Genomic DNA, 14,713 nt, shown 5'->3' with positions numbered 1-14,713 from the left:
CTGAAAGTGAATGGGGCACCCAAAGGGAACAAACCTTTCTAACATGGAGATGGTCGTTTAGAATTGAATGAATAGCTGGTGTAGAGTTGAGGAGGGTCTCTTCTACCTGCCGATATGTCAACCGCCTCTCTTGCTACATTTTCCTCACAGCTTCAATGTTTTCCTCAGTCACTGATTCAGACGGCCGCCCAGAACGAGGATCGTCTTCAACACAAAATTTCCCCTCTGGAACTCTTTGTACCAGCGGAAAATTGTTGTCCGATGTGGACAGTGTTTCCAAAGCACAGGAGACATTTCCTCCAGGCACTGGTCAACAATTAAACCACGAGGAAAATTGTAGCGGATAATAGCGTGATATTCACCTTTAGACCACACTGACAACTTGCTTTCAATCCCACTGCTTGGTAACAACTGGTGTGAAGATCGCGCCTCGCTGTCTTCTAGACCGGTTTTCGCCTCTCTTATCATCCCTCAACATAACAGGGGTGTCCAGCCAACCATTTTTGCGTATTGCAAAACTTTCCTAGTGCCCGTTGCACTACTGGCCTTCCAGGATCTTCAAAAGGCAGAAGTATTCAGTCAGCCGTATGTGAAGATTGTTGGTTACAAGGACAATGTCCAGATAGGGGAGGTGACTAATACTAAAGAAGTATTAACCTTTACCTACAACAACAATGGCATTTACAGTGAGATACGAAAGTTGAAAACCAGAAAAGCAGCTGGAATTGGTAAGGTTCGGGGGATATGTTAAGACAATGGTTGGGATATAGTACTGCATCTGAAGTACTTACTTGATTATTGTTTGCATGAAGGAGGTATACCAAATGAATGAAGAGTTGCTATAGTAGCCCCTGTGTATAAAGCAAAGGGTGATAGACATAAACCTGAAAATTACAGGCCAGTCAGTTTGACATGCATTGCATGGAAGCTTTGGGAAAGCATTCTTTCTGATTATATAAGACATGTTTGCAAAATTAATAACTGGTTTGATAGAAGGCAGTTTGGGTTTAGGAAAGGTTATTCCACTGAAGCTCAACTTGTAGGATTCCAGCAAGATATAGCAGATAGCCTGGATTCAGGAGGTGAATTGACCTATCTAAGGCATTTGATAGGGCAGATCATGTGAGACTACTGGCAAAAATGAGTGCAACTGGACTTTACAAAAGAGTGACTGAATGGGCGGCAAAGTTTCTAGAAAATAGAACTCAGAGAATTTAAGTAGGCGAAGCTTTATCTGCCCCTGTAATAATTGAGAGGGGAATTCCTCACGGCAGTATTATTGGAACTTTATGTTTTGTTTATATATCAATGATATGCGTAAAGAAGTGGAATCAGAGACAAGACTTTTTGCAGATGATGTTATTCCGTACGGAGTAATAAGTTACAAGATTGTGAGCAACTGCAAAATGACCTCGATAATGTTGCGGAGATGGACAGTGGACAATAGTATGATGATAAACATGGTTCAAAGTCAGGTTGTGAGTTTCACAAATAGGAAAAGTCCTCTGTTTTAATTACTGTGTTAATGAGGTGAAAGTTTCCTTTGGGATCATTGTAAATACCTAGGTCTTAATATAAAGAAAGATCTTCATTGGGGTAATCACATAAATATGATTGTAAATGAAGAGTACAGATCTCTGCACATGGTTATGAGGGTATATAGGGGTTGTAGTAAGGATGTAAAGGAGAGGGCATATACGTCTCTGTTAAGACCCCAACTAGGGTATGGTTCCAGTGTGTGAGACCCTCACCAGGATTACTTGATTGAAGAACTGTGAAAAATCCAAAGAAAAGCAGCTCGATTTGTTATGGGTGATTTCCGACAAGAAAGTAGCGTTACAAAAATGTTGCAAAGTTTGGGCTGGGAAGATATGGGAGAAAGGAGACGAGCTGCTGAACTAAGATGTATGTATGAAATAGAACTAGTTTAATCACATGTAATAAGTAATATGTTCCGAAGTGTCAGTGGAGAGATACCGTGGGAGGACACCAGTAGATGAATAAGTTTGAGTGGTGTCTTTAAAAAAGTAGGAAAGATCACAATATGAAGATAAAATAGGAATTCAAGAGGACAAATTGGAGCAAATATTCGTTTATAGGAAGGGGAGTTAGGGATTGGAATAACTGACCACGGGAGATGTTCAATAAATTTCCAATTTCTCTGCAAAATTTAAGAAAAGGCTAGGAAAACAACAGATAGGGAATCTGCCAGCTGGGCGACTGCCCTAAATGCAGATCAGTAGTGATTGATTGACTTCTTGAAGGCGAGAACCCAAGTTTTCACTACTTCCAACTTAGGTGTTCAATCCCCACGCACCACCTCCCCATCACCTGATCATACGTCCTCGCACCAACTCCCTGTTTTTTGACAACTCGAAACATGGCTGCCCTTCATGAACTTACCTCCGCAAGGAGCGCCCAGCGCCTCAGGAGGCGCTGGGAGCGCCGATGTCAGGCACACAGCCCCTCGTCAGGACGAATAGAAATGAATAGTGTGACGACTCCCTCTGAATCACATGTTAACAGACACGGTGTACATGTTCTCCGCCACCTGCAGCGCTGCTGTCGATAAAAGGGCCAAGTACGCGCGCTTTTCGTCGGCTTACTGTGGAAGTGTGCAAACAGTTTGTGGTCTTTTTCAGTAGTTTTATACATCCTCCAGTGTATAAGTGCAAAATAGCTGGCATTAACTTTTCATGAACTGAAAAGTGAAAAAGATTATGCATTTGAGAAGTAGGACGTATACTTTGACATATGCTTCAATTTACTACCGCATGTGAATATGCCAACTTGCAATATCCCGGATTGTAATTCGGGTTACAATAAACATTCGAATTATAAGCGTCATTTTTGTTTCACCCCCAAAAGATCCCACTCTGTTCTCAAAGTGGTCGAAGGTCAACATCTGCTTTTAAAGTGATAGTACCCTTAACATAATTTTTCAGTCAGATTAGAGCTATGGCAAAAGCTGTTGTCAAAGAGAATGCCAAAATCACAAATACAGCTCAGGAAAAAAATTGCAACACGCTTACCTTTGATCAGCCACAATTATCTTTTTTCATTTTTTTGCTAGTTGCTTTACGTCACACCGACACAGGTAGGTCTTATAGCAACGATAGGATAGGAAAGGCCTAGGAGTTGGAAGGAAGCGGCCGTGGCCTTAATTAAGGTACAGTCCCAGAATTTGCCTGGTGGGAAAATGGGAAACCATGGAAAACCATCTTCAGGGCTGCCAAAAGTGGGATTCGAACCCACTATCTCCCGGATGCAAGCTCACAGCCGCGTGCCCCTAACCGCACGGCCATCTAGCTCGGTCCACCATTATCAAGTTGGGAAGATGAACAAATAGCTCCTTTCACCAGTTCAAAAATTAATGTCATTCATCAGTTCTGTGGGTATATTGTTAAACATGCAAGCGAAGTGATAGGCTGTGCAGCATGTATTGGTTCTACGCAAAACAATACAGAGGAGGACCTAACAAGTCTAGAAGAATATTTTAACGCATCCAACTATCTTATTTATCCATCGAGTTTTAATGTGTTTATATTACGCAGCATGTACACTAACAGTCGAACATGTGTTTTTAAAGGTTATAGCGGATAATTGCAACTGAACTTGATTTTGTGGTGAATTAATGAAATAGCTCTATACACACATACCCGTTTGACATATTCGTTAAGACACTGACGAGCCAATTTCAGAAGTAATGTCATTAAATCATTACTAAATGTAAAATATTTCCTATGAATTTGTCACATATTACTTTCAAAACAAGGAACACTATAATCTTAATTTGCACGAAACACAGATCGCACATAAACACAGCCATCGGTCAGTAAAGAGAATGCACATTCCTGAAACATAGCAATAATAAACAGACGGTTTTGAATAATTTATTTAAACGATAAATTCCGAATTAAGTCACATCAGATCTCATTTAAAATCACATGTTCAGGGACAGCTGATCCCTGTTTACCTACACCAGCGCCGCGTAGTGTAGGAACATATCAAACAGCAGAAGTCGTCACACTATCTACTTCTGGGAGGCCTAAGATTCACCGCCATCTAGCACCACGCGTGACGTCACGCAAAGCCGAACATAGCCGACTCCGCTCCGACCCCAAACAGTATCTTACTCCAGCATACGATAGTGGCCAGCGGCTGCGCGTTTAATGGGACTCGTATTAATGTCATAATTTAAGAAAATACTGAAATATACACTTTCTGTAGTACGCATTTTATACATGAGATCATCCCCAGTAGTAATAATTATTGAAAATAACTGGAGGTATATTTTAAAACTTGAAGTTTTTTCAGAAATATAAATACAAAGCACGCCTACACAATACATTTTATATTAAATCTCACTTTGTCAGAAACATAATGCCGAACTTCAGCGGGATAGGAATATACCATAAAATAATTTTATTCAGAACTGTTCTGTTAGATTTTTGTCTTCAGACAGAATCCTTGGAAAACTCTCTGTAAATAAAGAATATTTACTGTTATAAAAGGAATATTTTCATGACGGCAAACGATGTGTTTAAAATTCAGTGTAACTTTAATATTAAAGTAAAACGAAGATTCGATTAGTTACCAGTTCTCAATAAATAATAAAATTATACAAAGAAAATATACACAGTTTTTATTCGTGAATACTAGTTATCTCCCTAGAAATTATGTCTTTAGTTAATCTCCGTTTCAACACAAACCTCGTAATTATCTCTATTTCTGTTTATATCTCCATGACAGTGAGAAGGTGGTGGTGATTATTGTTTTAAGAGAAAATACAACTGGGCAACCATCAACGCTTAACACTGATCACAGGAAGAAGTCTGACACTTCGACAAATGAAGGTATCGGCCAAAGAAAGACAAGGATCACAAAGGGTGTGAAAATGAAAGACTTTGTAGCATTCGCAGATCTAATACCACCGGGGTCGGAACTGAACAATAGTTGACCAAGAGAGGTTGGACAGGACTGATGAAAGTGTGGAGCCTGGCACTACTAAGTGGAAGCAATGCCAGGACTCAGCTAAGGACCTCGTGGTCACCAACCCACGCTCCCAAGCTGAAAGCCCCTGGGACCCCTTTTAGCCGCCTCTTTCGGCAAGCAGGGGATACCGTGGATATTATATTCTACAGACCCCGCAACCTCAGAGGGCTCCATGAAAGCCGTTACATATTACCAACAATAAGCCTATACAGTACTTCAATGAAACTTTAATATTAAAGATTTCTAAATTGGATACTAATTCTGAATTTGGCCGATGACCTAGCTGTTAGGCCCCTTTAAACAACAAACAAAAAACAAACAATTCTGAATTTTTAAAAATAATGTACATAGCTATAACAGATGCAATAGGAAAGCAATAGTGCCATGGGATTTTCCAATTCTTCTTCCGTTTGTCCCACATCCTTGTGAAGTCGGGTGCCAACTGTGCAGCACATGTGACTGGAGCCTGCTTTACGATCGGATGCCCTTCTTAACGCCAAATATATGTGGAGGGATGTATTCAGTATTACGAGTACCGAGTTAATTGGCCATGCGGTTAGGACCACGCAGCTGTTAGCTTGCATGCGGCAGATGGTGGGTTTGAATCCCAAAAATGCGTTAATGCGACGTTAAACCATTAGCAAAAAAAGAAAACATCCCGTCCCCGAGTTAAATTAACTAGACGCAGTTATAAAGCTACCCGGCCGGGAATCGAACCTATGACGCTCTGAAATGGAGGTCTTGATGCTGGCCAGAAGCTACGGAGCTAATAGCAGCGTAGGATAATATCTGTTAAATAAACATTTTTATTTGTTATAACTTAGCTATGCATATTATTTTTAAACATTCAGAATTAGTAGCCAATCTAGAAATTCTTTAATATTAAAGTTTAACTGAGGTACTGTGTAGGCTTTTTGTTCGTAATATATAATGGCTTTCATGGAGCACTTTGATGTTTTTTTACAACTTGCTTTACGTCACACCGACATAGATAGGTCTTATGGCGACAATGGGAGGGAAGCGGCCGTGGTCTTAATTAAGGTACAGTCCCAGCATTAGTCTGGTTGGAAAATGGGAAACCACGGAAAACCATCTTCAGGGCTGCCGACAGTGGGGTTCGAACCCACTATCTCCCGGATGCAGGCTCACAGCTGCGCGCCCCTAACCGCACGGCCAACTCGCTCGGTACCCTCTGAGGTTGCAGGGTCTGTAGAATATATCCACGGTATCCCCTGCTTGTCGTAAGAGGCTGCTAAACGGGGTCCCCGGGGCTTTCAATTTGGGAGCGTGGGTTGGTCCTTAGCTGAGTCCTGGCATCGCTTCCACTAGTTGTGCCAGGCTCCACACTTTCATCAGTCCTATCCATCCTCTCTTGGTCAACTCTTGTTCATTTCCGACCCCGGCGGTATTAGATCTGCGAATGGATCTTTCATTTTCACGCCTTGTGTGCCCCTTGTCTTTCTTTGGCAGATTCATTCATTTGTCGAAGTGTCGGACCTCTTCCTGTTATCAATTTATTAAGCGTTGATGGATGCCCAGTTGTAATTTCTCTTAAAACAATAATCACCACCACCACCTTTTCACTGTCATGGAGATATAAACAGAAACAGAGATAATTACGAGGTTTGCGTTGAAACGGAGATTAACTAAAGACATCATTTTTAGGGAGATAACTAGCTACTCATGAATAAAATTGTGTATATTATCTTTGTACAGTTGTATTATTTATTGAGAACTGGTATCTAAACGAATAAGCAGCATTATGTTTCTGACAGAAGTGATATTTAATATCAAATTTATTGTGTACTTTGTATTTATATTTCTGGAAAGGAAAAGAACTTCGAATTTTAAAATATACTTATAGTTACTTTTAATAATGACTACTGGAGAAGATCTCATGTCATCATGAGTACTACAGTGGAAGTGTATATTTCAGTATTTTCTGAAATTATTACATTAATGCGAGTCCCAGTGCGCGCGAACCCGCTGGCCCCTGTCGGGTGCTACAGTAAGAGACTGTTCCGGGTCGGAGCGGAGTCGGCTATGTTCGGCTTTGCGTGACGTCACACGTGGTGCTAGATGGCGGTGAATCTTAGGCCTCCCATCTACTTCTATTCGTCCTGCCCTCGTTATTCTAGCTCGTTGTGACCTACACACAGTAAGTGCCATCTACACGGATTGTTAGTGTACTGTGATTTACCCGCAAAAATGCTTTTTTACGTGCTTTAGTTCCTTATTTATTATAGTTCCCTTTCTATGCGTTTCAACTTGACAGTTAACCGGAAGTCAGACATTGGTGCCAAATTGTTACGAGTACAAACAGCTCATTACCAACATACAACACGAACAGAAATGTATATACTCGAATCTAAATCCAGAATCAATTGAGGCGTTCAAAAGTCAAGCCGACTAACTCAAAAAATTTAACAAGTGCAAGTAATAACATGGTTGGGTAGCATCACTAAATATTTGTCAGTGGCCAAAACTTACTCCATAGTTAAATGTTCCGCCGCCAGAATGCGCTATCTGATCTGGCAACGGGACATTTTACCAGTGGTTTCAGTGGCCAAAGTGATAAACTCCACAGCGGGCGAACCAGTGCACGTCAGATGACATTTAACTGACATAAGAAATATTCTTGACTGACTTAAGGTGATTTTGCTACTGGTTTGTGTTTTCCAGCTTTACAGTATTTGTGTGTGTTATTTATTATGTTTTCTTTTTTATTTCAGTCAAGATATCGCCTACAATAATAATAATAATAATAATAATAATAATAATAATAATAATAATAATAATAATAATAATAATCGTATGGCCTCAGCTAGCGTGTGCAGACATTTCAATTTGACTCCATCTGGCTGTCTGCTCGTCAATTTCAAAGTTCCGTTTTATTCTAGGCCTACTACATGGCAGACCGAGTAAACAAACTCTCTTGGGCGTCTACAATGTGTGACCACAGCAATGAAAGTGACATTTCTTGTAATAACTCTGACTCTGATCCAGACTTCGTGCCCGGTTCAGATTTAGATGTAAATTCTGATAATTCTTCATGCCAATTAGGTAAAAAAAAAGAGACAGTGTAAATAATTGTGGCTCTAATGAAGTTCACCAACTGAATAATAATAATAATAATAATAATAATAATAATAATAATAATAATAATAATAATAATAATGTTTTAATTGAGCCACACAGTGACTTGGCTCTTTCAGATGTTGAGGTTAGGCCTAGGTCAGAACCAATTAGAGGCCGTAAACGCACAAGAAACCCTGATAATTGGAAGAGGGCACTTCAGAAGAAAAAGAGTACATGATTCAGATTTTTCTTTTATTGAAAAAAGAGCAAAAAAACTTGTATCCACATCTATTCTCCAAGGGATTGGTATGATATTCTTGGCTGCAGGAAAACAAACAAATATATCCTCACAGAAATGAACCATGAAAACTTGTATTCAACAGAAAACTTAGAAAAGTGTATCACCAATAGGAAACTGTGTTGAAAGTGAACAAGTTAACTGGCTGACAAGGAGATGGATCAGGATTGAGAAGGCCGAACCACTCATTATTAAATTTCAAACTACTTTGTTCACAGAAATGCCTTTTGGAAAAATTAATATCCAAAAGAAAAATGGAAACGGACGTCCTTTAGAAAGCCCAACTAATGTTCCACAAGATCCAGACCGATCTCCATGGCAAAACAGAAGGATGTAATGGACCACTTGAAGTTCATACCTTCTATTCATCACCACTACTATAAAAACTTGAAGACTGCAAGAGATGAACCTGTCAGTGATGATGACTGCATCACGTATGCAGAATAGAGGCAATGAATAACGTAGTTGTATTTTAGGCATTTTTTACATGTATTTTAAGTAATACTTAATGACTTACCATAACACTAGTGCACTGTTCATGTAAAAGGGGTTTGTTTGTGCATATTTGTTTAATAAAATGACTTGTATACAAACCATTCAGAATACTGTGTCAAAACTTTCAGTTGGCAACGTGACCAACTCCATAGAAAGTGGCTTCTTTAGGGGGGACAGAGACATTATAAATATTTAAAAAGATTTCAAAGTGCTGAATACATAACTTTAATTGCAAGAATATAAATGAGTATTGTAAATATGCTGAAAAATAAATTGAGTTTTTTACAGATCAATAAGTTCAACTGTTTGTACTGAACATTGTATTTGATGGAGTTGGTCGGCTTGGCTTCTGAACACCTCAATCATTCTTTGTAGCAAAATGCATAACTCACATAAGATGACTATAACACAACATATTTAGGATAAACTGCGAGAAAATAAAATAACATTTCTACTCACCGTTTACAAAGAGCTCGCGTTGTTGCTATATTCAATTTCTCCTAATGAAGTAAAAAATCCTACAAAGGGAATACACCACTCATTTCTGAGTCACAATCGGCATTGTCATCGTCTGTTGAGGTTTCACTCTCCTGGCTATTTCATCCACCACGTACACTGGGTACTAGGGCTTTTTGTTTCACAAGGTGCACGACTTCCCTCATACTATGTTATTCCAAACCAAAATATTGTACTCCTTCACTGCTCAATTAACTCATTATTTCTAGCTGCCAGTGTTCATGCTTTATCAAGACTGACCGAGTGAACTGACAAAGACCGCGGAAAGAACCAAGCACAATAATACATACAACACACAGCTGAAAGCACATGGTTACAGAAAACAACAGATTGACAACACAGGTAACCAAAACTAGAGTGTAACGCACTCTATCGGAGCGATCGGCTGTTTATAAATTCACTTAACCCTCCGCCAAAAGGCAGTGGTCAAATGCCAAGTCAAAACAAATAAGAATTGAACTGTAGCTTAGAATATCAAGATGGACCTAAATACAGTAATATAATACTGTCAGGAACGAAGTGGCTAATAGGAAAGCCTTGAGAGTTCATGGAAAGGCTTACACTACATTAATGGGGATAAATAACGCAGCAAAAATGCCAGTACAAGAGGTATGCATTGTCTTTATAACCTCAAAATATGGTTTTTGAACAATATTGCTGCATGTTGACATTATGAAATCATCCTGTAAGTGTTGTAAGAAGGTGTTGTTTCTAGAATTATTGTACTAAGTCCCAGATTAACAAAGCACATATCTATTGAACCGTACAGAAGTCATCCCATAGCACGCAGGTGACTTGGACAATATGAAGATCCAGCTGAAAGTAAGCAACAATCAACAATGCATTACACTGTTCCCACACGCAATGGACTTGTGCAGGTACGTGCCAAAATTTTAAAGATATTTTCTGTCTCACGAACCGAATAATTCAGATGCTGAATGAGTGGAAGAAGAAAGGTCTTATCACATGTTCAGACGGTTGGGGGGAAACAACCTTCATCACATAAGCAAAACATAATATTGTGAAGGAACAAAGTCATTCTCACACCAAGACAGATGCTATGGACGAAGTAAGAACAGTAAGCAGTATTTAAGCAATGACTTAAACTTTCTACGTGTGCATAATTCTTACAAAGTTAAGTATCCTAACTCAATAGTAGAATATAGAATTTTATCAGCGTGTGCTTTGAAAATGTTTTCCAAAACAACATTTTGAATTGTCTTCCTGACCAATCCCAGTGTGAAATAAAGGCAAGTGAAAATGCCACTGATCAGTTCAACTTCAGAACACAACAAAGTCTGCTCCAAAAGAAGGTTCAGAAGGCTCTTGATTTGTTAAATAAGTTTTTTCTAGTGGCTTTACATCCGACCGACACAGATAGGTCTTATGGCGATGATGGGATAGGAAAGGTCTAGGAGTTGGAAGAAAGCGGCCGTGCCCTTAATTAAGGCATAGCCCCAGCATTTGCCTGGTGTGAAAATGGGAAACCAATGAAAACCATCTTCAGGGCTGCCAACAGTGGGATTCGAACCCACTGTCTCCCGGATGCAAGCTCACAGCCGCGTACCTCTATCCGCACGGCCAACTCACCCGGTGTTGTTAAATAAGTCTTTTGAGTCACAGCTTCCTTCGAATGATGCACATTCCATATCTATGGAACTAAAAAAGTTTATATTCTGCCCCACCCTCACATACAGCAATGTTATATTGGGGGTCTACGTTGCTTCACGTCCGTAGGTTTAACCACTACACTGCCCTCCACGTGTCCCCCGGGTGGTGCTAAGAAAGGAACAATGATAAAATGAGACCGAACAGTCGGAAACGACCTCTCAGTCAAAGAGCGAACAAGAAGGAGATGTGTGGTCCTTTTCAGGACCTTCAAGTTCATAGAATTGGACCATCGCTGCGCATTTGTCAATTGAATATCGAAGGGATTAGTCGAGCAAAATATACAGTCGATGTCATCGTGCTTCAAGAAACACACACAGCAGATGAACTACAGTTACAGAGTAGGGGGAAAATTCCAGGCTTTAAATTGGTAGCACCTAACTTTCATCAAAATTATGGCCTTGCAACTTATGTCAGGAATGATATAACAAATTACCAATTACTATCAGTAAACTCTGAAAATGACATTTTTACTACTACAGTTAACACTGAAAACTTGACAATAGTTAATGTGTACAAGCCACCAGATACTACTTGGCCTAATCCTCCTATACCTTCTCTGCAGTATCCTACTATATATCTCGGCGATTTCAACAGTCATCATCTTTGGGGATATAACAAGGATGACTCTAATGGTGAAGTTCTTGTGGACTGGATGGAAACTGAAACTTTCACTCTGATTTTTGATGCTAAGGACCTGCCTACCTTTCAAGCAGCTCGCTGGTCTCGAGGCTACACCCCAGATCTTTGTTTCACAAATCGGCTTCATAATTCACACAATCAAATTCAACGTACAGTTCTCAACGATTTCCCACATAGTCAACACAGGCCTGTTCTCTTGGAGGTTGGGATGTCTTTACCTGTTGTTCGATCACATCCTAAACCGAGGTGGAACTTCAAGAAAGGCAACTGGACTGAATTTGCAAAGCAAACAGACTCCAATATAAGATGGATCAAACCAACATACAACAACTACAGCAGATTTGTAGGGGTTATAAAAGGTGCAGCGAGACGATGCATCCCTAGAGGATATCGTAAGGAGTATATCCCTGGCTGGAGTTCAGAGAGTGAGGAATTACTACGAGAATATGAAGAACATCCTAATTCCGACAATGCAGCTGGTCTCCTCCAATCCTTGGATGAGAGTCGAAGAAGGATCTGGCATGAAACAGTGGAATCCTGAGATTACACCCATTCTAGCAGAAAGGTCTGGTCTATAATTAGGAAACTGGATTCTTCAAACCCTGCAACTAAGAGATAAAAAACAGCAATCAATCTGAATGATTTTGATAATCATCTAATATAAGTTTCCAAAAACACAAAAGACAAGCGAACCAAAAAGGATATCAAATCAAAGTTGAACATCAAGAAAAGAGCAGCGTCGCTGTTTTCTGAATTCTCTACTCCATTCAAAGAAGGGGAAACTAAAGCTGCAATAAAAAGTATGAAACTTGGAAAAGCTGCAGGATTTGATGGAATTTATCCTGAATTTTTGGTTCATTGCGGACCAGCCACAATAAAATGGTTAACCAACTTCTTCACTAATATTCTGCAAACTGGAAACATCCCACCTCTGATGAAGAAAACAAAGATAATAGCCATACTGAAACCAAATAATGATCCATCTAAAGTGGAAAGCTACTGTCCAATAGCACTTCTAAGTGTTGCATATAACCTCCTTGAGCGACTAATCTACAAATCGAATTTATGAAACAATCAACAGCTACATTCCTATAGAGCAAGCAGGATTTAGACCTGGAAGAAGTTGGAATGATCAAGTACTGTCTCTCACCACGTATATCGAAAATGGATATGAGAGGAAATCAGTAAGCGTGGCTGCCTTTTTGGATCCATCAGCTGCCTATGATACTGTCTGGCGAGAAGGACTGTCTTCTAAAATTTTTGAGTGTGATCCCATGTCGTAAACTTACGGCCTTACTTAGCAATATGCTCAGTAATAGGTACTTCCAGATCTACGCTGATAATGACAGAAGTAGAGTGTTTAAATTAAACGATGGTTTACCTCAAGGATCAGTCCTCGCCCACCTTCTTCTCAGTCTGTATATACGACCTCCCAGACACATCATCAAGAACATTCATGTATGCTAATGACTATTGTAACTATTTAAAAGACATTTGTTTGGTGACTCCGTGCTCCAACTTTTATGATGCTGAAACTACTTTAGCCACTGATCTGGAAGCCTTGGATGTATACTTCAAGAAATGGTGCCTTCACCTAAATCCTCAAAAAACAGTTATATGTACTTTCCACTTACGCAACAGACAGTCTAATCACAAACCAACAATAAAATTCCGAGGTCAAGTATTGCTGTTCTGCAGTACACCAAAATACTTGGGAATAACACTTGATAGAACTTTGACTTTCAAGCAACATCTCTCAAATGTAGCTGCTAAAGTAAAAACTAGAAATAATATTCTTCAGAAACTTGCTGGTACATCATGGGGAGCCAATACTCATGTTCTAAGATCAACAGCATTAGCCTTATCATATTCTGTTGCTGAATACTGCTGCCCCTCTTGGATCAATAGTGTTCACACAAAGAAGATCGATGTACAACTCAATCAGGCAATGCGCATAATCACGGGTTGCATTCGGAGCACGAACACACTATGGCTTCCTGTTCTCAGCAATATTCCACCTCCAGCCCTAAGACGATCAGAAGCTCTCCTAAAGGTTTGGAAGAACATTCAGCACAACCCCCAACTACCCATCCATCAAGATCTTACGCACACTGAACATCAACGACTGAAATCAAGGAAACCACCCTGGCGTACAGCAATGGATCTTGAACGAAGCTGTTTTCATGTTAACAGTTCATGGAGCCCAGTGGGATCAGTCTTCAGTAGTGAACAAACATCTAGTTGAGAATCCTTCCAAACAAGTACAAGGATTTGATCTTCCAAGACGACAGTGGAGAATCGTCAATCGAATAAGAACTGGACAAGGCAGATGTGGTTATCTGTTGTGCAAATGGGGTTGGACTAGCTCTGCAGATTGTGATTGTGGTGTCTCTTCTCAGTCAATCCACCACATTGTTGCTGACGGTCCAATTCGAGCATTCAAAAGAACGCTAATGGACATTCACCGCACATCGGTTGAAGCAGATGATTGGGTCAAAATGCTAGACCTAGAGTTATAGTATTGTACGGACTTGTGACTACGCACATTTACCCTGAACTATATGCATGTGTGTACATAGATTCATCATACGATAAATAATAATAAATAATAATAATGTTATATTCCAGGCAGTTGTCAAATTATAACTCATGTATAGGGCCTACATACAAATCAATCTCTGCTGATCTGCATTTAGGACAGTCGCTCAGGTGGCAGATTCCCTATCTGTTGTTTTCCTAGTCTTTTCTTAAATGACTGCAAAGAAATTGGAAATTTATTGAACATCTCCCTTGGTAAGTAATTCCAATCCCCACATCCGCTTCCTATGAATGAATAATTGCCCCAGTTTGACCTCTTGAATTCCAACTTTATTTTCATAGTGTGATCCTTCCTACTTTTAAAGACACCACTCAAACTTATTCGTCTACTAACGTCATTCCATGCCATCTCTTCACTGACAACACGGAACATACCACTTATGATATAGATGTTGATTCCCATAGGGTATCTGAAATATTTAT

The sequence above is a fragment of the Anabrus simplex genome, chromosome 5 (genome assembly GCF_040414725.1).
Source record: "Anabrus simplex isolate iqAnaSimp1 chromosome 5, ASM4041472v1, whole genome shotgun sequence".
Lineage (NCBI taxonomy): Eukaryota > Metazoa > Arthropoda > Insecta > Orthoptera > Tettigoniidae > Anabrus > Anabrus simplex.
This window is presented reverse-complemented; position numbering follows the sequence as displayed.